This window comes from Narcine bancroftii, chromosome 3 (genome assembly GCF_036971445.1).
Source record: "Narcine bancroftii isolate sNarBan1 chromosome 3, sNarBan1.hap1, whole genome shotgun sequence".
Lineage (NCBI taxonomy): Eukaryota > Metazoa > Chordata > Chondrichthyes > Torpediniformes > Narcinidae > Narcine > Narcine bancroftii.
In genome coordinates this window covers 210,622,117-210,646,671 of record NC_091471.1, presented here as the reverse complement: position 1 = coordinate 210,646,671, position 24,555 = coordinate 210,622,117, and the positions used below count along the sequence as shown (strand labels likewise).

The 24,555-nt window shown below is 43.5% G+C and overlaps 1 long non-coding RNA gene across 4 annotated transcripts in view; it reads left to right on the top strand.

The window, feature by feature from the left end:
* Nucleotides 1-305: 305 nt before the first annotated feature.
* LOC138758093 (uncharacterized) overlaps nucleotides 306-24,555 on the top strand; it is a 58,257-nt gene continuing 34,007 nt past the window's right edge. For 2 of the 4 annotated variants that reach the window (XR_011354134.1, XR_011354135.1), the window contains exon 1: nucleotides 482-686. This is a non-coding gene — a long non-coding RNA (uncharacterized lncRNA). The other 2 variants (XR_011354136.1, XR_011354137.1) reach the window with 2 other exon arrangements.

Below are 24,555 nucleotides of genomic sequence, written 5' to 3'. Positions count from 1 at the left end.
AGAAAGGTTGATGGTTCTACTCCCTAGCCTTGAGCTACAGAAGACCTATAAATATGACTGTGGAAAAGCTCCTTTCTGCAGATTGTTTGTTCGAAAACAGGTCTAACAGGAACATGCTGTTAAGTTAGTAATGATTTATTTATATTGGCCCTTGGCCAGGAGTTTTTATGCAGATGACCAGGATGTAAATGTTAAAGCAAAGGAGCATTTCTTAGGGATGGGCAAATATTTTGAATGAAATTGCCCTGCCTGAGATTAGTTTAATCAGGAAACACCTATAAATAAAACTTTACTTGTGACAATCATCATGTTGGTTTTCTTATCTAAAGTCAGAGTATAGAAAATTATTGAAGAGTTAATTACTCAGGGTTGGGCTCACTCTTCAGGATTTCATTGCTAAGTCATAAGTCCAAATATATCCGAGTTCCTGCTGTTGAACTCTCTGGATTGGAAGGTGAATGTTACTAAATGTAATGTTTCAAATCCTTATTGCTGTTGTTTATTTAAATGTAATAATACAAACGGACCGTGAGTCTGTCAAAGCTCTTGATTTCCTCAACAGCTGTCAGAGAGTTTGCTTCTCCCAACCTCTGCATCCTTGGTGTACGGATGGGAATAATGAGTCAGCGATCGCTAGACTACATTAAAAAAAAATCAAGGAAATAAAAAACAGCTCCATTTTACCTGTAAGTACATCTGAGAGGGATAAAAGTGAGCATGTGTTTTCTTAAAATTTGAAAAATAAGTCACGACGCTTTGAAAAGTTATATTAACGATGAAACGCAAGTATAGTGCTTGAAATATGTAGGAGGAGTGGAATGTAACTTCTTATTGTGCCTTATAAATGATGCAGTGTTGTAGACAGATGCATGCAGTGAGTTAATTTTCTTTCCCTTTGGTACTGACTGACCAGCATACAGTTGTAAATGATTTCTGTCAAAATATACCACAAACTAGAGATTTCATTCTTTGATTATTCATTACCTAATCCAAATACACCTCTTTTTTTAAAACTCACATTTGAAAAGGTTATTATGAGCATTTGACAGCTCTTGGTCTGCATTCGATGGAATTTAAGAGAGGGAAGGGGAATCTCATTGAAATGTTTTGAATGTTGAAAGGCATGGACAGAGTAGATGCAGATTTTTTTTCCATGTCGGAGGAATCGAGGACAAGAGGGCACAACTTCAGGATTAAAGGGCATCCACTTTGAATAGAGAAGCATAGGAATTTCTTCAGCCAGTGTGTGGTAAATCTGTGGAATTTGTTGCCACAGGCAGTTGTGAAGGCCAGAGAGTGTATTTGAGGCAGAGAATGACAAAATAATCAACCGCTGGAGCTCTCTTTATTGAGGTCACCGAATGTTGTTCTTATGACTGGCAACATTGTCAAATGAAAACTTGTTTAGCCCGGGCATCAAAGGTGAAGGGGAGAAGTCTGGCCTGTGGAGCTGAGTGGGGAAAATGGATCAGCTCATGATTGAATGATGGGGCTGGCTCGATGCGCTGATTTCTTCTCCTATGTCTTATGTTTGATACATTGTGATTCAAAAAAATCATTAACCACTGGAGCTATCTCTAGAAAATATTGTCCTTATAATTGTCTTTAATGTCAAATTAAAACTTGGCAAAATAAATGAAAAACTAGTTGTGGACTTGCCCCGGGCAATACACAAATATGCTGGAGAAACTCAGCAGGTTACGCATCCTGGTGAAGGGCTCAGGCCCAAAACGTTGGTTACGTTTTCCTTTATGGATGCTGCATGACCTGCTGAGTTTCTCCAGCACTTTTGTGTATTGCACTGGAAAGTGCCAGTTGATGAAGTGGACAAAGACAATGTGGTCAAACAATAATCATGGCTTTTATTAGCAGAAACTCAGTACAATAATGAAAGACAATAAATGCATATACGGTTATATCCAAGGGGAGTGTCCTTAACAGTAGAGATAATGCACAGCCAATGTTAGTACAGCAAGGCTCGCCAGAAGGGAAACAGGCAGCTTGGCAGACATTCACCACACACTGGAAACCAGCATCTGCAGACTTTCTGTCCTGGTTCTCTTTAATAATGCAAAAATAGTTGTGTCCAATATTTGACAGATCCTTGTTTCATGTATGTGTTTATGTAATGCAGTGGTTCTCAACCTTTTTCTTTCCACTCACATACCACTTTAAGTAATCCCTATGCCATTGGTGCTCTGTGATTAGTAAGGGATTGCTTAAGATGGTATGTGAGTGCGAATGGAAGGTTGAGAAATATTTTGCTTGAAAAAAATTGTCATTGGCCCATTTCCTTTGGAGTTATGAAACCATGCACATAAATGAGTCAATTAGGTACAATTGGAACTCTAACACTTCATTAAATTCTTTGATGATTTGGATGATTTCAGCAAAATTCCAATAATTGTCTATGAATTTGTTCAGACATCTCAATGGTTCAACATCAGGCTAACTGCACGATATTTCCCATACTCCTTGTAAACTAACCTGGCCCTTGTTTCCCACACTCTCTTTAAACTAATTGGGCCTTGGTTCCAATTCTCCTTTTAAACTCTCCCGAGCCTGCTGTGAGTCCCCCATTTTACATATTCTTTTGAAACTAATCAGATTCTCATTTCCAACAGTCTTCTGAAACTCACGGGACCCAATTTTCCACGCTTCTTCAAACTCGTTGGGGACCTGATTCCCAAAATCCCTCTAAATATAACAGGTTCATCAGAAAAGTTATTATTTTAAATGTAAATTTAAAATTTATAACAAGTTCACTAAAAAGGTGATTATACCATGTGGAAACATCTAAAAAGTGAATTAAAAGTTTGTTGCAGTAATTAGAGGACAACATACAATAGTTTGGAAAATCTTGGCAGTCCAGCGCTACCAAAGGTACAAGGGTTCTACAGTGTTAAGTTTGTAAATGATACAAAAATTGGTGCTCTTGTTAATAGTGAGGAGAGGATAATATTTGACAATATGGGCAGAGGAATTACAAATGAATGTAATCCTAATACATGTAAGGTGATGCATTTTGGGAGAACTAGTAAGGTTAGGGCATACACAATGAATGAAGCGTCCTTCAGGAATTTGGGGAGAAATGTGGTGTACAAGTACAAGGATTACCAAAGGTACAGCACAGGCAGATGAATTTTATTTATTTTTTAAAATTTAGACATACAGCATGGCAACTGGCCCACATGCCCATGCCCCCCAAATACACCAATTAACCTACAATCCATTTACATTTTTGAAGAAACCAAAGCACCCAGAGTAAAGCCACTCAGACACAAGTATAAAGTACAAATAATAAACATACAGACAGTGCCTAATTCAGTGGTTCTCAACCTTTTTTTTTCCACTCACATACCACATTAAATATTCCCTATGCCATAGGTGCTCTGTGATTAGTAAGGGATTGCTTAAGGTGGTTTGTGGGTGGAAAGAAGAAATTTGAAAACCACTGTTTTAATCATTTCTAATTGACTCATTATGTGCACGGTTTCATAACTCCAAAGGAAATGGGCCAATGACAAATTTTCACAAGCAAAATATTTCAGTAACAATTGGGTCTTGAGTAGTGACTCTCAACCTTCCCTTCCCACTCACATACCACCTTAAGCAATCCCTTACTAATCACAGAGCACTAATGGCATAGTGATTACTTAAAGTGGTATGTGAGTGGAAAGAAAAAGGTTGAGAACCATTGGCCTAATTGGATCCTGGGTCACTGGTGCTTTAATAGCATTGAGCTAAGAAGAGTCATTGCCTACATTAGCTGGGGTGCAGAATATAAAAGAAGGAAGGTTATGATACATCTATAAAAAAAAACTGCATTGTGCCGTTCTGTTAGTCACACTGAAGGAAGGACGAGATTAAATTTGAAAGGCTGCAGAGAAGATTCATTAGGATTTGACCAAGATGGTGCACATTAGTCAAGAGGAGAGAAAGGTTTGTTTTGCTTGGAGCAGAGGAGGAATCTGAGAGAGGTGTACACAATTATGAAGGGTTATAGATAAGGTCAATTCGGCTCCGAATCATGGGTCCTCTACCGGCATCACCTACGGCTCCTAGAACGCTTCCACCAGCGTTGTCTCCACTCCATCCTCAACATTCATTGGAGCACTTTCATCCCTAACGTCGAAGTACTCGAGATGGCAGAGGTCGACAGCATCGAGTCCACGCTGCTGAAGATCCAGCTGCGCTGGGTGGGTCACGTCTCCAGAATGGAGGACCATCGCCTTCCCAAGATCGTGTTATATGGCGAGCTCTCCACTGGCCACCGTGACAGAGGTGCACCAAAGAAAAGGTACAAGGACTGCCTAAAGAAATCTCTTGGTGCCTGCCACATTGACCACCGCCAGTGGGCTGATATCGCCTCAAACCGTGCATCTTGGCGCCTCACAGTTCGGCAGGCAGCAACCTCCTTTGAAGAAGACCGCAGAGCCCACCTCACTGACAAAAGGTAAAGGAGGAAAAACCCAACACCCAACCCCAACCAACCAATTTTCCCCTGCAACCACTGCAACCGTGTCTGCCTGTCCCGCATCGGACTTGTCAGCCACAAACGAGCCTGCAGCTGACGTGGACATTTACCCCCTCCATAAATCTTCATCCGCGAAGCCAAGCCAAAGAAGAATAGATAAGGTCAATGGTAAAAAATATTTTTTCCAAAGCAGAGGAATGCTTTAGAATAAGGGGAAGATGTATAGAGTGGATCTGAGGAAGTATTTCCTTCCACCATAAAAGGTCATTGAAATCTAGAACTTATAGCCTAAGTACACGGTGAATGCAGAGGCCTTTAAAAAATTTAAGAATTATTTAGATGAGTTCTTTTTTTTTTGAAATTTCAAAATTCATTTCAAATTGACTTAGTATAATATTACATAATAGATACTAAATAATTTTCAAATTTTCACCCCCCCCCCACCTCCCCTAACCCCTTAGGAAACCACCTTGTGGTGGTTAATTCCCAAAAACCCAAATGGGTGTGGTATAAACCACAAGTGGCATATGACTTTCGGGAGCAGAAGTACCACCCCCTCCCCCCCCCCCCCCCCCCAGGCAGACAAAATACACGTATAAACCGAAAAATCATCATTTCTTATATCCATAAAACCCCGGTCCATCAATTTAACCAATCTTATTCATAAACTCTTTTTTTTGAAAATCCAAACTTGATATTAAATTTTGCACCCTTTCCACCCTCCCAACACTGAGTTAAACATTGTTTACAATCAATAAAAGCTTTTTTTTTATTTTTTTTCAAGTCTTCCTGAATTTCATCCACTGAATTAAAACACCTCTGAACACCGAATCTTCCATTCTTCTCAGTCTCAAGTTGAATTTGTAGCTTACTTTCAAAATAAGTTTTTTCAAATCTTTTAAAATTTTCTTGAACATAATTCCTTCGGTCTTGATCTTCTAAAGCATCAATGCTATTCATAAGTTCTTTCTTCTATGTTTCCCAATTTAATATCAAATTTTCCACTTTGTCAATCTTCTCAATGTTAAGTTGAAATTATTGTTTATTTTCAAGAAAAACTTATTCAAAATTTTTAACTCTTCTTGGACATTGCTCCTTCGACTTTAATTTTATAAATCATCAATCTTGTTCATAGTTTCTTTCTACTGAGTTTCCAAATTTAATAAAGTTTCTGTTTTTTCCAATTTTCTCAATATTAAACTGATCTTGTTGTTTAGTTTAAAAAGTTTATCTTCAGAAAATATTTCAAATATTTCAAATCAACATTCGTCGCCATCTTTCAAAAAGGAGTCCGAAATCAACTTTAATAAGTTCTGTTCTTGAGAAAATTCCAGCACCAACTCCGGCTCTGTCTGGGCAAATAGGTCAAATTTCTTCCAAAGTCAAAGAATGCAATTTTGTTCTGTATTTATAGATAATAAGTTCATCCTTCCGATATTCCATCCAAAAAAAATCACTAATAAACTTTAATGTTATCTGGATTTTTAAAACTCACGGGCAACCAATGCCAATTACTGCAATTTATCTTCATAAAACATTTCAAATCAATATTCATCACCATCTTTCAGAGGGGTGTCCAAGGCCAGCTTATCCGACAGTCCAATTAATGAGCTCCGTTCTTAAGAAGATTCCAGCCTTGACTCCGTGGTTCTGTCTGGGCAAGTAGGCCGAGTTTCTTCCAAAGTCGGAGAGTGTAGTTTTGTTCTGTATTTGAACTCTATTTTCCTTAATCTTTGTTGCCATTTTAAACTAAAAACAATTGATAAACAAAACAAAGACTTTTAACAGAAAAGAAATATTCTTAAAACGGGTATTTATATAACTGCCTGGGGGAGACCAGGAAGGCACGTCCGCTCCCTACACCATCTTGCCACGCCCGCCATTTAGATGAGTTCTTAAATCACAAATGCATAAAAGGCTAAAGGTTAAATGCCACTAATTTTTGTGTCACCTGCAAGTGTTTTGACAACGTCCCATATTAAATTTAAAATTTAAAAATAATTATTTACTACATGGTAAAAGCCAATTCTGACAATTGAGACTTGTGCCACCCAATTAACCTATAACCCGGTATGTTTTGGCAGGTGGGAGGAAACTGGAACACCTGGGGAAAACACGCAGACACAGGGAAGACGTACAAACTCCTTACGGACAGCAGTAGATTTGAACACACGTCACTAGTGCTGCAGTAGCATCAGGCTAACCACTACACTAAATATTCTGGTACATGATAGGCTAGTCCAGTAGATCAGATCGCATGGGATCCAGTCTGAGCGGGCCAATTGTATAAAAAATTGGCTGATCGTAGGAATCAGTGGGTATGATGGAGGATTGTTAATTCAGATTATCATCAATGGTGTCCCATAGGGATTGGTCCTAAGTCCATTGTTGTTTATCCACTATATTAAAAGTTTGGATGAAAATGTAACTGATATTAAATTTTAATTTAGATGCACAGTACAGCATGTTAACAGGTCCTTCCAGCCCCCCCAAGATTATGACCCCCAAATACACCAGTTAACTTACAACCTGGTATGTTTTGAAGGGTGGGAGGAAACTAGAGCACCTGGAGGGAACCCATGCAGACATGGGAAAACGTATGAATTCATTACAGTCAGCATCCGATTTGAACTTGGCCGCTGGTTCTGTAACAGCATTGCACTAACCCAGTGGTTCCCAAAATTTTTACACACACACACTCACTCACACACACACACACACACACACACACACACACACACACACACACACACACACGCACACACGCACACGCACACACGCACGCACTCACACCCTTTCTTAATATTAGGGCTACCACAAATTTCAAACAACAACTAATCTAATACCATATACAAGCGTATGTATTTCACAAATAATACTTTACGTAAACCTATTTATTTAGCAATATGAAAGGGTACATTTACATTTAAACTGTAACTAAATTGTCTTCGGGCCATCGGGAGCTTGATGGGCGGATGACTGGGGCGAAGAACCATGATTGGGCCGTCAGGTGCTTGATGGGCAGGTGGTCGGAGCAAGAATCAGCCATCGGCAGCTTGAGGGTAGGCGGGCAGAGCGAGGATCAGCCATTGGGAGCTCAATGGGCAGGGAGCCGGAGTGAGGAGGTCCAAGATTGGGCCATTGGGAGCTTGATGGCCGGGCTGTTGGGGCCAAAAATAGGGGTGTGTGGAGTCAGTATATTTATACATAATTTAAATGTACATTACTGCCTGAAGATAATTTGAAATTCTTACAAACCTGGAGCCTTGGTCCTTGCAGATGTGAATGTGGCGCATGCCCTGTCCAGAGCATGTCATCAAGAAACAACATTCACCTCCCCCTTTTCCTTCACCACCCCCTGACCACCCCTTTTCTCCTCACCACCCCCTTGGATCTTTCCACCACCCCCAAGGGGGCGGCAGCATCCACTTTGGGAACCACTACTCTAACTGCTATTCTAACTGTGTTGCCCTGCTATTATTTGTAATTTTGCAGTTGACACCAACATTTTGTGGTTCAATAACTAGTGAAACTGGTTATCTAAAGATACAAACGGATCTAGATCAATTGGGAAAGTGGTTCAAGCAATGGCAGATGGAATTTAACTCTGACATCTGTGAACAATTTGTGAAGTTAAACCAGGGTTGGACTCAGACAGTAAATGGTAAGGTCCTTGAGAGGGCTGTAGAACGGAGAATACAGCTACAAAGTTCCCTGACACAGATATAAATGGAAGTGAAGAAGGTGTTTGGCATGCCTCCCTTCACCTATCAGGGCATTGAGTACAGGAGTTGGGATCTCATATTAAAGCAGAATAAGGCATCGCTAAGTTCACACTTGGAATATTGTGTGCAGTTCGAGTTACCATACTATTGCAAGAATGTCTTCTTCTTTGGCTTGGCTTCGCGGACGAAGATTTATGGAGGGGTAATGTCCACGTTAGCTGCAGGCTCGTTTGTGGCTGACAAGTCCGATGCGGACAGGCAGACACGGTTGCAGCGGTTGCAAGGGGAAATTGGTTGGTTGGGGTTGGGTGTTGGGTTTTTCCTCCTTTGTCTTTTGTCAGTGAGGTGGGCTCACAAGAATGTAATTAAGCCAGAAAGGACACAGAAAAGATTCACAAGGATGTTGCCAGGGCTGGGAGCCACAGTTATAAAGAAAGACTGAATTTCCTGGCTCTATTTTCACCAGAGCATAGGAGGCTGAGGGGTGACCTAATGGAATTTTATAAAATCAAGAAGAGCATAGATTAGGTGAATGATCACAGTATTTTTCCAAGGTAAGAAAATCTAAAACTAGAGGATTAGATAAGGTGAAGAAGGCAAAGATAAGGAGCAAAAAGATTGAATATTCAAAATTCCTTTATTGTCTTGTAATGATACAAAAACGTAAAATGATGAAACTACACAAAAAGATGAGTGGATATATAAGATGAACAACTGGGGAAGAGGGAGAGGCAGGTATAATTATAATGTTAAAGAGACGTTTAGATAGGCATGTAGCCAACTGCTACAAAGAAACGCACACACTCGCGGTGGGGTAGGTTAAGCTCTGAGATTTATTGAGGCTGGAAAGGCTCCTTTTATATAGTTGGAGTTCCCGCTGTTCATTTGATTGGCTGAACATCAGCCGCATGAATAACAATAGCGACCGGGAACATTCTTGCATGTGAATACCCTTCTTCCCCAGCCTGTTATTGATCTGTTAGCTGTTAAAATGGCCAGTGCCACTTTAGGGCTGCTGGTCTTGTACTGCTCCAGCTTTCAACCATGCTGGATCACTTTGTTAAGGAACGTGTTACAGTGTGTTATGCTGCTGTTTACTTCTGTATGATGTGCCAGCACTACCTCCATGGTGGCGGACTGCCACATGACCACACCCCCCCCCCCCCCCCACCAAGAACCAGCACTACAGTTCATAGTGTCCTTGGATGCAGAGACCAATGTCTTTGGTGGTCTGCCTCTGCATCAAGGTGCTGGCATCTCCACGGGTTGTGTCAGGTCCGTTTGTCCCGGCTTCAGCCTGTCTGCGGTGAAGACCTCTGGTTTGACACCATTGTCCAGTTCACAGGTGGCCCCGTTGTTCCGGATGACTCAGAAGGGGCCTTTGTTTGGCTTCTGTAGCAGTGGACGGTGTGGCCCTCTGCACACGAACATATACTCACAGTCTTGGAGTTCTTTCGGGATGTTGAACGTGGCTTGTCCGTGTCTGGAGGGTGGGATCGGAGCCAGGTTACCGACCTTTCGCTGCAGCCTGTCCAGGAAGGTGGCTGTATCCTCCTGTTGACCTCTGGCTGGTGGGATGAAATCCCTGGGGACCATGAGTGGAGTTCCGTAGACGAGCTCGGCGGAGGATGTGAGTAGGTCCTCCTTCAGGGCTGTTTGAATCCCCAGCAGTGCCCATGGCAGTTCGTTCACCCAGTTGGGGCCCTTGAGTCTGGTCATAAGGGCAGCCTTGAACTGCCTGTGGAAGCGCTCAACCAGCCCATTAGACTGTAGGTGGTATGCTGTCATGTGGTGCAGCCGAGCGGCCCACAAATTGGCAATGTCAGTCCACAGGCTGGTGGTAAATTGTGTGCTTCTGTCGAAGGTTATGTGGCATGGTAGCCCGAACCTTGCTACCCAGGATGAGACGAGTGCCTTAGTGCAAGACCTGGTAGATGTGTCGGCCAGGGGGATTGCTTCTGGCCAGTGGGTGAAACGATCGATTACCATGAACAGGTAGCGGAAATCCTGTGAGACTGGTAAGGGTCCCACTATGTCCACATGAATGTGGTCAAACCTTTGTTCCGTTGGCTCGAAAGGCTGCGCAGGGACCTTGGTGTGCCACTGTACCTTGGCTGTTTGGCACTGCATGCACGTTTTGGCCCATCTGCTGACTTGTTTCCACAACCCATGCCACGAGTACTTGCTGGCCACCAACCGGACCATGGTCCTGATTGATGGATGTGCCAGTCCATAGATGAAGTTGAAAACTCATCGCCTCCATGCTGTTCAGACTATAGGTCGAACCTGCCAGGTGGCCATGTCGCACAAGGGGGTAGTGTTACCTGTGCCGACTGGGATGTCCTAAAGCTGCAGCACTGTAACGGCGGTCCTGTACTGAGGTATCTCATCGTCCAGCTGCTGTGCCTCCGCCAGTGCCACAAAATCCAGTCCAGAGTGGATGCTCTGACTTGACAAGATGTTAGCGATCACGTTGTCTTTTCCCGAGATGTGCCTTATGTTGGTGGTGTACTCCGAGACATAAGACAAGTGTCTCTGTTGGTGGGCTGACCAGGGGTCGTAGATCTTGACCAGGGCGAACATCATGGCTTGTGGTTTGTGGGTCTGTGAAAGCCCTTCCTTCTTGGAAGTACCGGAAGTGGTGGATGGCTAAGTACAGCGCCAGTAGCTCTCTGTCGAAAGCACTGTACTTTAGCTCAGGAGGCCGCAGATGTTTGCTGAAGAAAGCTAGTGGATGCCAACTTCCTTCTATCTGCTGCTCCAGAACTCCACCAATCACCGTTTCTGAAGCATCGACCATGAGGGCTATGAGTGCGTCTGACCTGGGATGAGCCAGGAGTGCAGCATTAGCCAGAGCTTCCTTCGCTTCCACGAATGCTCGTGCGGAGTTGTCATCCCAAGTTAAGTCCTTCATTTTGCTGGTCATCAGGTTGAAGAAGTGGGCGCATAGTTTGAGCCATTGCAGGGATGAATCTGCGATAAAAGTTGACTATCCCCATGAACTCCTGCAGTCCTTTGGTCGTACTGGGCCTTGGGAAGTTGCAGATAGCCTCCACCTTGCTGGGTAGCGGTGTAGCCCTGCAATGTGGTAATCCTGTGGCTCAGGCAGTCAATTGTGCTCAGCTCAAACTGGCATTTAGCTAGGTTGATAGTAAGGCCAAACTCACGTAGGCGACTGTAGAGGCTTTGGAGGTGTTGAAGGTGTTTCTGCCAGGTTCTGCTTGCCACCAGGATATCATCGTAGAAGACGAAGGTGCCGTCCAGGTCTCGGTCCACCACACCCATCAGTTGCTGGAAGATTTGTGCCGCGTTCTGGAGCCCAAATGGCATCCTCAGGAATTCGAACAGCCCAAATGTAGTGATGATGGTCGACTTGGGGATGTCGTCAGGGTGCACCACAATTTGGTGGTACCATTGCACCAAGTCCACTTTGGAGAAGTTCGTCACTCCGTGCACGTTTGCCACAAAGTCCTAGATATGCGGCACGGGGTAACGATCTGGAGTGGCGGCCTCGTTAAGCCAACGGTAGTCACTGCATGGTCTCCAGCCCCCATATGCTTTAGGCACCATGTGCAGGGGAGAAGCTCAAGGAGTAAGAGGGCAAAACTTTAGGAGAAATATTAGAGGTGGCTTTTTCACTCAGTGAGTGGTGGCAGAATGGAATGAGCTTCTGAATGAGATAGTTGCGGCAGGGTCCCTTCTGTCATTTAAGAAAAGGTTGGATGTGTACATGGAGGTGAGGGGGTTGGAGGGCTATTGGCAGAGAGTGGGAGGTTTGAGCTAGTGGAGCTGTTCTAGTGAACCGGTGTGGACTCGAAAGGCCAACATGGCCTGTTTCCGCTCCGTAAATGGTTATATGGACTGTCCAACCACCGAACAATGCCTAACTCCTCAAGCTTGTGGAACTCCTCCTTGGCCAGTTGGAGCTTCTCTGGGAGAAGTCGTCTTGCCCTTGCAAGGAGAGGTGGACCCTTGGTGACTAACACCATGTCAGGGCACCTCCATCATGAACTGAGGGGAAAGGATCATCGGGACCTCAGCCAGCACCTTGGAGAACTCATCATCTGAGCTGTAGACGGAGTCCAGGAACAGTGCTGGGAGCCCGGTGTTCCTCAGTGCGAAGATTTGGAACATCTCCACGTGCATAAATCTCTTGTCCTTGAGGTCTACTAGGAGGCTGTGGTCCAGCAGGAAGTCCACTCCGAGGAGTGGCTGTTCCACTGCGGATAGCATGAACTCCCATGAGAAGTGACTACCTCTGAACTATAGCTCAGCTCTATGCATGGCATAGGCCCAAATCCTGGTGTTGTTGGCAGTCCTCAACGCAGGACCCACTTGCCTGCATCTAATGGCCAAGCCTATCAGGGCATCACGCTGACCTCCGCTCCTGTATCTACCAAGAATCATCTACTGGAAAGGTGGACTCATATGTTCAGGAGGCTCTCTCGATGGCCAGCTGCCATGGCCATTAGCGATGGCTAGCCTTGTCGTTTCCCTGGTACTCGCAGGGCGACTGGCATCAGCGGACCTTGGAGCCCCATCTTTGGTGGTAGAAGTACCATCTCTCCTAGGATTTATCCTTGCTGCTCCTTTCCAGGGAATGCCTTGATCTGGTTGCAAGACTTCATGACGAGCCCCACAGTAGTCGAGCACTTCTGCTTCTGCTTCCACAGAATATCTGCCAGTGCTGCGACTTTCCAAGGGTCACTGAAATCCGTGTCAGCCAGGTGCAGTTAGATGTCCTCGGCCAGCTGCTCCAAGAACGCCTGCTCGAACATGATGCAGGGCTCGTGGTCTCCCAGGAGGGACAGCTTCTCGTTCATAAGTGCTGACGGGATCTGTCCCTGAGCCCATCCAGGTGAAGCAGCTGTGTCCCTTCTTTCACCATGAGAGTCCGAAGGTCTCGGATAATAGCTCTTTGAAGACAGTGTAAGTGCCTTCTGATGGTGGCCTGTGGATGAAGTTGGCTACTCTGTCTGCTGTCTCTGGATCCAGGGCACTGACCACGTGGTAGTACCGTGTGGACTCAGATGTGATTCCCTGAATCTGGAACTGAGCCTTAGCCTGGTCGAACCACACGCTGGGTCGAACTGTCCAGAAGGTCGGGAGCTTGAGGCTGACTGCGCTAATTGATGCTTTGCTATCCATCACTGGGTTTAGTTGCTATCTAAACCATCGGGATCACCAATTGTAGCCGACTGCTACACGCAGCCGAATGAATAACTATAGCGGCCAGGAATATTCTTGCATGTGAATACCCTTCTTCCCCAGCCTGATATTGAGCTATTAGCTGGGCAGCTTGGCCAGCGCCATTTTAGGGCTGCTGGTCTTGTACTGCTCCAGCTTTCAACTGCACCGGTTCGCTGTGTTAAGGGATGTGTTACAGTGCGTTTATGCTGTTGATTACTACCACACACGCCACGCTGTTCCGGCTCAATCTCCACGGTGGCAGGCTGCCACAGGCATATGAATATGAATGAGGCCTAATGGCTAAACACTGTCAACTAGACTCATTCAGAGGCAAACTTGCTCGGCTGAATGAGTTACATCGCAGGACCAATTTCCTTGCTGCATAATTCTTTTTTGGCTCCAAGTGCAGAAATGGGGTTAGACTTCACAGTTATGTGAGCATTGGAACTGTTAAATCTGGGAAAGGAGTCCGAAATGAACAGGACAAGCATAAGGTTGGAACCTTAACTCAGGATGCTGGGTAATGGTCTAGACACTGGCGCAAATGAGTGGGCAATTGAATATGTAAAAAATTCAAGTACGGAAGCATGATATAAGTTTGAATCAAATGCATTGCAGATGTGTTCAGAATATATAAAAAAAGAGAAAATCTAGTTTTAAATTTGGAAGATCCTTGGTAGAAGAGGGTTGATGTTGAAACTTGGGAGCCATTAACTAATGTCTTAATCTGGAGAGAGAAGTAGAGTGATTGCATCCTTAAACTGTTCATAGGGTGGAATATCAATTGATACACAGTTAGGAATGTATCAGTGAGAAAAGAAGAGCTGAGAAGGAATAGATGAAAAGCTTGATTTAGGGTTCAGTGGACATTTACAGGGATTTTGCCAATTGGTAATACATTTCAGAGATCAGGACCAGGACTCCAGTGGAAGGATGAATGGAATCAGCAACAATAAGAAGTGAATATGCAACAGAATAAATGTTGTTTGCCTCCTCATTCGGCTAGAATTAGCAGCGTGAGCAGGCAAATTAAATTCCACATATGAAAACATGATAATGAAATAAATTAGTGAGGACACAAAAACAGATAAAAGCCTAGAACTGAAGTAATTATACATCAAATAAAAAATGGGAAGAACATTAACGTCATAACTTATGCCAGGAGAATACCATCAACAAGTAAAAGTGAGAAACTGTGGTCAGGAAGCAGAGTCAGGAATTGAGTTGGTAGCATTAACAGGTGAGGACTTGAAAATGTTACCTGCACAAAAAAATGACCTTGTCATGTTCATTTCTGACTCGTCTCCAGATTCAAAAGTTCCAATGTTCACTTAACTGTAGAGTCATAAGGTCCTTTGGCTAACCATGTATTCCCAACCATCAAGTATCTATGTATACTAATCCCATTTCTGCACTTGGAGTCAAAGAGCCAACAAGGAAGCTGGCTTTTCAACACAACTCATTCAGCTGAGCAAATTTGCCTCTCTGAGATTGGCCTAGTTGACTGTGTTTAGCCATTAGGCCACATACTTGTCTAAATGTCTCTGTAGCATTGTACTTTGGATACCTGAAGTGACTGACCTGCAGTCATAGTGGAGTTTTGTGGTACAATTTGTTTATTCTGACCTCTACCATGCAAAGAGATAACTCGGTAGAAAGAAGATCCAAGGATGTGCTCAAATCTCATTGACTGCTGGAAGTTCCAGCCCCATAATGTTCAAAATGCAGAGGGAACATTTGGGACAGCAGTGAGAACCTCCAGTCCATGTGCTGTGAGCACACATAAGTTCAGAGTAAATGGTGGAGGAAATACACCACCTCACAAACTACCCACCCACTCATTCTGCCAGGTCCTACCCATCAGTAGTTAGGTGTACTTGTCCCATATTGGCCTCTTCAGTCGACACAAAAGCTACAGAGCAGAAGCAAATCATCCTTGATCTCAAGGATGTGCCTGAAAAGATATTCTGTAAATAAAGCAAAGACTGCAGATGTTGGAGATCTGAAATAAAATCAGAAAATGTGAGAAACACTCAGTCGGTCAGGCAGCATCTGAAGGAAGAGAAACAGAATTAAGTTCTGATAAAAGGACTTGGACCTGAAACACAGCACATGAACAGGCCCTTTAGATGCTCCACTACCCCACCAATATTCATGCCCACTTTGATGCCAATCTAGTTAATCCCATTCTTAATTGTGATTCTCCTGAGAGACTCCCTGTCTTGTTTACTATGCCCAACATTTTCTGATTTTAAGATATTCTGAAAAATGTGCAGTTTGAGCAGAATTTAAAAGTTTAGGATTGGCCAATATCTTCTGCAGAACTTAACAACTGTGGAATGGGATTAAGTTCACCTACAATCAGAGCAGAGCATGGTGGAAGAAAGGAGATCAAGAATAAACAGGCCAAAGGATGGCCAAGGTCTAGGCTTAATTTGTTGATTTTAATTCTCTGAACTGGATGATTGTCCTGCTAAGTGTTTCTAAGATTGTCTATCAGGTTTCTTGTGATCTCTTGTTCATGCATTTTGTTCCCAAGAACGATGACTAGTTAGCAAAAAAAAAATCAGAGGATATCAAGTTCATAGTCTATCATTCACAGCAGGCATATCCAATAGTCGATTAACCATTAGGCTGACTATGCTGAAGTGTAAATTTGACATCTTGTAACTGTGCCAGTTTATTAAAAGAATGTCCATTAACCCCAGGCAGACTACAGCGCCAATGATCGGGACAGGGGTTCGAATCCCACACTGTCTGTAAGGAGTTTGTATGTTCTCCCTGTGTCTGGATGAGTTTTCTGCGAGGGCTCCACCAGGATTTCTTCCATATTTATGTGTTAATCCTGCCAGATTGCGAGAGACCTCCAAACTGCACTTGAGCTAGCGGCGGCGCTGTTACTGGCCTGTCTTTGTCTCATTGCACTGGGTGTTTAAGATTTTTAGAAACACCTTTGCAGTTGTATCTGTAGACCCAAACACAAGTGGCAACTTGCACTCCCTGCCTCCTACACCCATGACTTCTGGGTGAAACCACGCACAATCTATAAGCTACAGCTGTGCTTGGGCCCAGACCTAGACCCAGTCAGATTCCCCTTTCCCTGTGGCCGCATTGCATTCAGCCTGGTAGGGGTGTAACTGCAGGGGAGCCCCCCCCCCTGCCTTTTCAGCTCAACAGCACCCCCAACCCCATGACCCTCTCCCACACTGCATGTTTTTGAACTATGAGACCACAGTATCTGCCACAGATGCCGTGGTCTAAGTTCAAAAACAGGCACCACAGAATCCCTCAGCTCGAGCTCCCGACACCTACTGCGTGTGCAGTAGGCTGAAGGGAGAGTTGTTCAGAGTCAGTATCAGGAGCTCCGGTGTAGGCCGAGGGTAAGGTTCAGACTGAGGGCCTCTGGGCAGTGGAACCTCTCTTTGCCCAGCATGATGATGTAGCCATCAGAGAGTTCGTACTCTGACAGATGCTCAATTTCATCTAGGCCAAGATCCTCCTTGAAGTTGACCAAGGTGAGCATCATTTCATGATGTGGAGCCCGCTCTCAGTGAACCGGTGGTCTGCCTCATTGAGCAGCTTCAGGAGGTAGTCCTTGAGGTTGGCGCCGTTGTTGTTGGCCCTGCCTGTCACTGGTCACATGTAGCATAATGTAGCCTTCGTACATGGCCACCATGTAGGTGCCTCTGTGGCTGCACTCCACCATACAGCCAGTAGTGTGACAGTAGGAGTAGAGCGAGAGGATTGATTGGTAGGCAATGTGCATGGTTAGGTTGCTGAAAGTCTCGAAGAGGATCTCAGTTATCTTCTCTCTGCTGCTGGCTGGGCTGAGGGGAGGGCAGCCACCATCACGGTGTGCTCCTCAGGAAGGATCCTCATGGCCCTGTGGAAGATACAAGTCAAGAGAGCTACCAAATCCACCATAATGCCATGTTTCAGCAGGCTGACCAGCTTAAGTGTGGGCTCTGGCATGGCTAGGTCTTTGCCCATGAAGTTCTCCTGGTGGTTGTTGCCTGATTTGGTGCTCATATGCACAGGACTGTCCATCACTGAGGGGAGCAGCACCATGGGCAGGGGAAGCCCAGTGTAGTGTAGCTGGCCTTGCCATAAACCGTGCCCAAGTCGATTATCACTGACCCGATTTTCTTTATCAGCCTGCCTTCACGTCCATGGACTCGCCACTCTGCGACATCCTGGGGTTGGATTTTTGGGCTTTGGAGGCTGGTGGTGGGGTGCCCTCCTTCCTGGGCGTGTATGCTGTTGTTTAGATCTCCATCCTGTGTGCTTCTCCATTGTCCAAAGCCCTGTTAAGTCTATTTATCATAATTATTTAAGGTAACTTAACATCACTTTATTCAATTCAACAAAGGTGGAGCAAAGGAACAAGGTCGGGGGGGCCTTACTAAAGCTCAGCCTAGCGGCCTGGGTGTTAGTTTATCTGCCACTGGCCCTGTCAACATCTGTGAAAAAGAGACAAAAAATTGACCATATTCTTCCCCTAACAACCATGGAAGTGATTAGCAACTGAATTATTCCATCTGCAATGAAATGGTTGTTTCATTTTAGGTTTGTTTTGTTGAACCAGTTTTCTTCCACGTCACTTGGTAGTGTAGCAGACAATATCTAATTCCTTGCCACTGTTTCACTCACAGGCTCAGTAACTCCTCCCAGTTATTTTCCAGGCAAGTTTTAGTTTTTAATGGATGTGGCTGTTATGGTGATATAAACTCAGCTTTGGATGCCTTTAATTCATCCACACACGTTCAAAAAAGGAAGCTGGTAGGAACCAAGTGTTGTGTAGTTTACAACGTGACCTAACCCCTGAGAATTAGGTACAGTAACTATTTTTATCTTTTCACATTGCATTGAACTGGAAATGTAAAATGAAGCAAAAAGTTTTCTTTCCCATTTTTCTTTTTTTTTGTCTTGGGTGTTGTTGCTTTGAGGAAAGGATAATGGGCAATGCATCAGACATTGTATTTTTTAGTATGTACTTCATGTTGCATTTTTTAATCTAGTTACACAAGTTCGGTTCTTCTGCCAGCTCAGTCAGTAAATGTTCTGAGTAACTCAACCAAGCAAGTGAACAAATCCCAGGTCTGCCTAGTACAGTGTTAGGTTCTGTATTGTCAGTCATTTGGTGTCCTCACATACAATCACTCTGCAAAGTTCACTTGAAGAAGAGCCAGGTGGGAATCCAAACAAAGTATAGTAAAACCCTCAGTATCCGGCACAAATGGGGATGGTAGATGCTGAATAAATTAATTTTCTGGTTGCTTGAGATTGCATGTTGAATGATTGGCAAACTGACCACTCGGGGTGCCAGTTTTAAACTTCCAGATTTTTTACCTATTTATTTTCCACAATTTCTTTGCTGGTTGTTTGCCATTTTGTAGGGATGACTGTTCATAATGCTTGTTTAGAGACAATATAGAGTAAAATCCTCGTTATCTGGAATTCAAACAGCTATAGTATCAGAACTCGACAACCAACATCCAGAGATGTTTTGAATGAAGGCATTGGCATGTATGCACATCTGGTGGTCCTCAATAGGCCTGGACATTGAACAAACCACAAGAAGATGTGGCGTTTTAGACTTAATGGCATCAGTGAAACTGCTGGTCCTGTGTCCAGCTCCTTTCGAAGAGGCTTGTTGATTTTCACTTTGATATAGAATTCTGATTTTCTATCATTAAATCCATGAATATACATGACTATGGGATGGTAATGATGTAAGAAACAGAAGAGGGAGAAAATAGGGAGGGTTGAGGATCAGCGAGAGGAGGAGCAGGAGGCTACATCTTCATCCTACAGAACAGACTGAATTCTTTTTGCAGATTTGATCAATGGAGAATTATTTTATGGGATTTTTAGTTTTTAAGCATAATTTTCTAAATGATAACTTGATAATGAGTTTATTGTTATGTCCATTGTACAATGTACACATGCACTGAAATTCTTTCTTTTTGCATCCGAACAGGTAATTTACAAAAATAAACAACTACATTAGTATGCAATAAGTGAAATTGGAAAGGAGATAATAAATTCAAAAGCTGGATAGCTAATAAATATTCATAGTTACCATAATGCAAGAAAAAATGTGGACTGACAATAGTACAGTCAGTCTTCTTGTAGTGTTGGGTTAATGTAACAAAGGGAGGTTCAAGAGTCAAATAGCTGTTGGAACGAAACTGTTCCCAAACTTAGAGGTGTTAGTTTGCAGGCTTCTGTACCTTTGCCCCAAAGGGAGCAGTGAGAAGTTGTGACTAGGGTGATAAGGTCCTTCATGATGTTGGCTGTCTTCTTAAGATAGCGTCTCACTTTGATGCCTTCAATAGATAGGAAGTCAGAGCCTGCAAACTATGTTTGTTACCATTTGTATCCTCAGTGTTCCTGGGTACATGAATTATCAAACCAGGCTGTGATGCAACAAGTCAGTATACTTTGCACAGTGCCCCTGTAGATGTTTGATCAAGTATTCAACAACATACCAAATCTCCTTAGACTTCTAAAAAATTATACGTTTGTATGCCTTTTTCGTGGTTGCTTTGATGTGCTGGCTGCAGGAGAAGTCTTCTGATGTACAGAACCTCAGAACCTTGAAGAAACTAATCTTTTCCACCTCCACCATCGATGCTGACTAATGCAGTCCCTTCACCTTTACTTCTTAAAACCAATTTCAAAGTTTTGTTGTTCATTTGATTCAAAAATGAATTCAGCCTCCTCAACAACAAATTCAATCAAGGACTCATTTAAGGACTCCCACTTTTGCACTTTATTGATTTTCTTTCTCTCTATATTCCACAGTTAGTGTGTTTACATTTATTTATTTGTTTATTTGAAGGTTGCGTACAGCTTTTTTTTGTACTACCAATAAGTGGTAATTCTACAGGTTGTATGCAATGTCATGTATGTGCTCTGACAATCAATCTGAAATCTCATTAGACAGGGCGGCATGGTTGGTGTAAGGGACACATTTAGTGTAAGGGCGGCACGGTTGGTGTAGCGGTTAGCACAATGCCTTTATAGTGCCAGCAATCAGGACCAGGATTCAAGTCCTGAACTGTCTGTAAGGAGTTGTACATTCTCCCTGTGTCTGCATGGGTTTTCCCTGAGGGCTCTGGTTTCCTCCCATCATTCGAAACGTACCGTGGGTGTAGATTAATTGGGTGTAAATTGGGCAGCACGGACTCGTGGGCTAAAATGGCCTGTTACTATGCTGTATGTCTAAATTAAATTAAAAAAAAACAGTTTAATTCCTGCTGCTTGAAATATTAGAGTATACTCATTGAGCCTACACTGAGAGCATCTTAGAGCAGGCCAATGCAGCATTGGGGGCATTTTTCTGGTCAACATTCCCTTCTGCTGAGAGAGAAATCGCATGAATATACTCATTATTTGTTTTTGGGGATATGGGGGCTGTTTGCAAGGATTGCACTTATTGGTATTTTCTAATTGTCCATGACAAGGTTGACATAAGTCATTTTCTTGAAGCGCTGCCATCTTTCTGATGAAGATACTCTCACTGTTCAGATGTGGAGGGAATTCCAGGATTTAGATCCTTTAATTGTGAAAGACCAATGAAATATTTCAAAACAGGATGCAGACTTCCTTTTAATAGAAATGAATTGTTTATATTTTGACAGCAATTCTTTACATTCTCAGAGTGTATTAAAGTGTTTTACAGCCAATAAAATACTTATGAAGTGTTGTCACAATCGTGATATAAGCCAAATTGACAATTAATTAGTACATAAACATAAGAAAATTGGGTCATGAATTGGGCCCCTCACTTCATTCTTGTCATCCAATATGCAGCTGATCTGCTGCAGAACTCATCTGTTCTCCACCAGTTCCACATCACCCTAAATTCCCCAATCTTTCAAAAATGCAAACATTTCATCATTAAATGCCCCCAGTGATCCATCAACACCCACCAGGGTAAAAGATTCTAGAGATTCACTCCCCCTCTGTGAAAAGGAGTTTTAAGTGAATACCTCTTAATCTTGTAACTATGTTCCCTCCCATTAGTGGAAATATTTTGCCATCTACCCTTGTTTCAGAATCATATATCAGTCCTCATTCTAAACATTGAATTGAATAAATCTAATTTCTTTAACCATTGGTGAAAGGATAACTCTCTCATCTCAGGAATGGAGAAAGGTATTGATAATACCATTAAGACTTCTATAAAGATAATGGAAAGAATCCACCTTTTTTTAAGTATGTAAAAAGTATTGTCTTCTGATAGGGAAGCCAGATGGATCTCACATTAATATTTCTTTCAAAGATGCGACCTATGGTGCTACATTGAAGTACCAACTAAATTGATTTTTCTTTCGAATAGTGCGATTGAAATCAGATAGGTGGTGTCCTTCATGTTTCATCATGATAGATATATACCGATATTTGGGGAGAATCAGTAACATCTCAAGTCCACAAATCTGTTTAAGGTCAAGACCCATCAGTACAATGAATCTGGGATTAAAAGACTTAATGTTATTCAGAGCCTTTCATGTCCTTACTAAATTTGCAGATTATAAAAGAGTTCATGCCATTGCAGATAGTGAGGAAAAGTATCTACAGCTACAACAGGATATGGAAAATGGGATGGAGCATTAGCCAATAGAATTTAATCCTGTCAAGTTGAGCTCATCTATTTTGGGAAACCAAATAGGGATAGGACATCTTCATAAGTGCTAGGGACTAAGGTTGAGACCTTGGGGTTCATCTATATTTCCCTTAAAGTGGCAACATAGGTAGACAGGGTGATGATGAATTCATATGGAATGCTTGCCTTTATAGGTGATGGCATAGAATATAAAAGTTGGTTGATCTGTTTCACTTGACAAAACAGGCTGCATTTGGGAAAGTGTGTGCCATTCTAGAGGGGGGTGCAGTGGCGATTAACCAAATGTTGCCTACATTGGAGGACTTCAGTTAGGGGAAGAGATTGGATAGATTGGGGTTATCTTTCCTGGAGCAAAGAAATCTGTAAGGTAACCTGGTTGAGGAACATAAAATTATGAGCTGCCAAGAAAGGGTAGGTAGTCAGATTTTATTTTCAAGAACAGAACAGCAGAATTTTAAGGTGAGAAGATGGGGTTCTAAAGGGGATCTGAGGGTAAAGTTTTATTGTACAGAAAGGTTTTGCTTTTTGGAATGTTTTGCCAGAGCAGGTGGTGGAATTAGATGCATTTACACTGTTGAAGAGGCAATTAAACAGGCGAGAAATCAGACTGCTCAAACTACAGGGGAATCACGTTGCTCTCCATTGCAGGCAAAATCTTCGCTAGGATTCTACTAAATAGAATAATACCTAGTGTCGCCGAGAATATTCTCCCAGAATCACAGTGCGGCTTTCGCGCAAACAGAGGAACTACTGACATGGTCTTTGCCCTCAGACAGCTCCAAGAAAAGTGCAGAGAACAAAACAAAGGACTCTACATCACCTTTGTTGACCTCACCAAAGCCTTCGACACCGTGAGCAGGAAAGGGCTTTGGCAAATACTAGAGCGCATCGGATGTCCCCCAAAGTTCCTCAACGTGATTATCCAACTGCACGAAAACCAACAAGGTCGGGTCAGATACAGCAATGAGCTCTCTGAACCCTTCTCCATTAACAATGGCGTGAAGCAAGGCTGTGTTCTCGCACCAACCCTCTTTTCAATCTTCTTCAGCATGATGCTGAACCAAGCCATGAAAAACCCCAACAATGAAGACGCTGTTTACATCCGGTACCGCATGGATGGCAGTCTCTTCAATCTGAGGTGCCTGCAAGCTCACACCAAGACACAAGAGAAACTTGTCCGTGAACTACTCTTTGCAGACGATGCCGCTTTAGTTGCCCATTCAGAGCCAGCTCTTCAGCGCTTGACGTCCTGCTTTGCGGAAACTGCCAAAATGTTTGGCCTGGAAGTCAGCCTGAAGAAAACTGAGGTCCTCCATCAGCCAGCTCCCCACCATGACTACCAGCCCCTCCACATCTCCATCGGGCACACAAAACTCAAAACAGTCAACCAGTTTACCTATCTCGGCTGCACCATTTCATCAGATGCAAGGATCGACAATGAGATAGACAACAGACTCGCCAAGGCAAATAGCGCCTTTGGAAGACTACACAAAAGAGTCTGGAAAAACAACCAACTGAAAAACCTCACAAAGATAAGCGTATACAGAGCCGTTGTCATACCCACACTCCTGTTCGGCTCCGAATCATGGGTCCTCTACCAGCACCACCTACGGCTCCTAGAACGCTTCCACCAGCGTTGTCTCCGCTCCATCCTCAACATCCATTGGAGCGCTTTCATCCCTAACGTCGAAGTACTCGAGATGGCAGAGGTCGACAGCATCGAGTCCACGCTGCTGAAGATCCAGCTGCGCTGGATGGGTCACGTCTCCAGAATGGAGGAGCATCGCCTTCCCAAGATCGTGTTATATGGCGAGCTCTCCACTGGCCATCGAGACAGAGGTGCACCAAAGAAAAGGTACAAGGACTGCCTAAAGAAATCTCTTGGTGCCTGCCACATTGACCACCGCCAGTGGGCTGATAACGCCTCAAACCGTGCATCTTGGCGCCTCACAGTTTGGCTGGCAGCAACCTCCTTTGAAGAAGACCACAGAGCCCACCTCACTGACAAAAGGCAAAGGAGGAAAAACCCAACACCCAACCCCAACCAACCAATTTTCCCCTGCAACCGCTGCAACCGTGTCTGCCTGTCCCGCATCGGACTTGTCAGCCACAAACGAGCCTGCAGCTGACGTGGACTTTTTACCCCCTCCATAAATCTTCGTCCGCGAAGCCAAGCCAAAGAAAAGAACAAAGGCAAGGCTCTAAAAGGTTATGATCCTAATGTTGGCAAATGGAATTAATAAAGATGGTCAAAATGGTTAGCATGGATCCAATGGGCATACTCTACTGCTCAATGACTGTAACTACTGAGAGGGTGCACTGAAATACTTCAACTAAAAAAATGTAGATGCCCAATTAGGCCATTTAGCCTATCAAGTCTGCTCCACTTTTTGAATCATGGCAGATATATTTTTTCTTTCAATCCCATTCACCTTCCTTCTCCCCCAAATCCTCAATCACTCTTACTAATCAAGAAACAGTCAATCTCTGCTTTAAATGCAACGCACCCAATTACTTGGCTTCTACAGCAA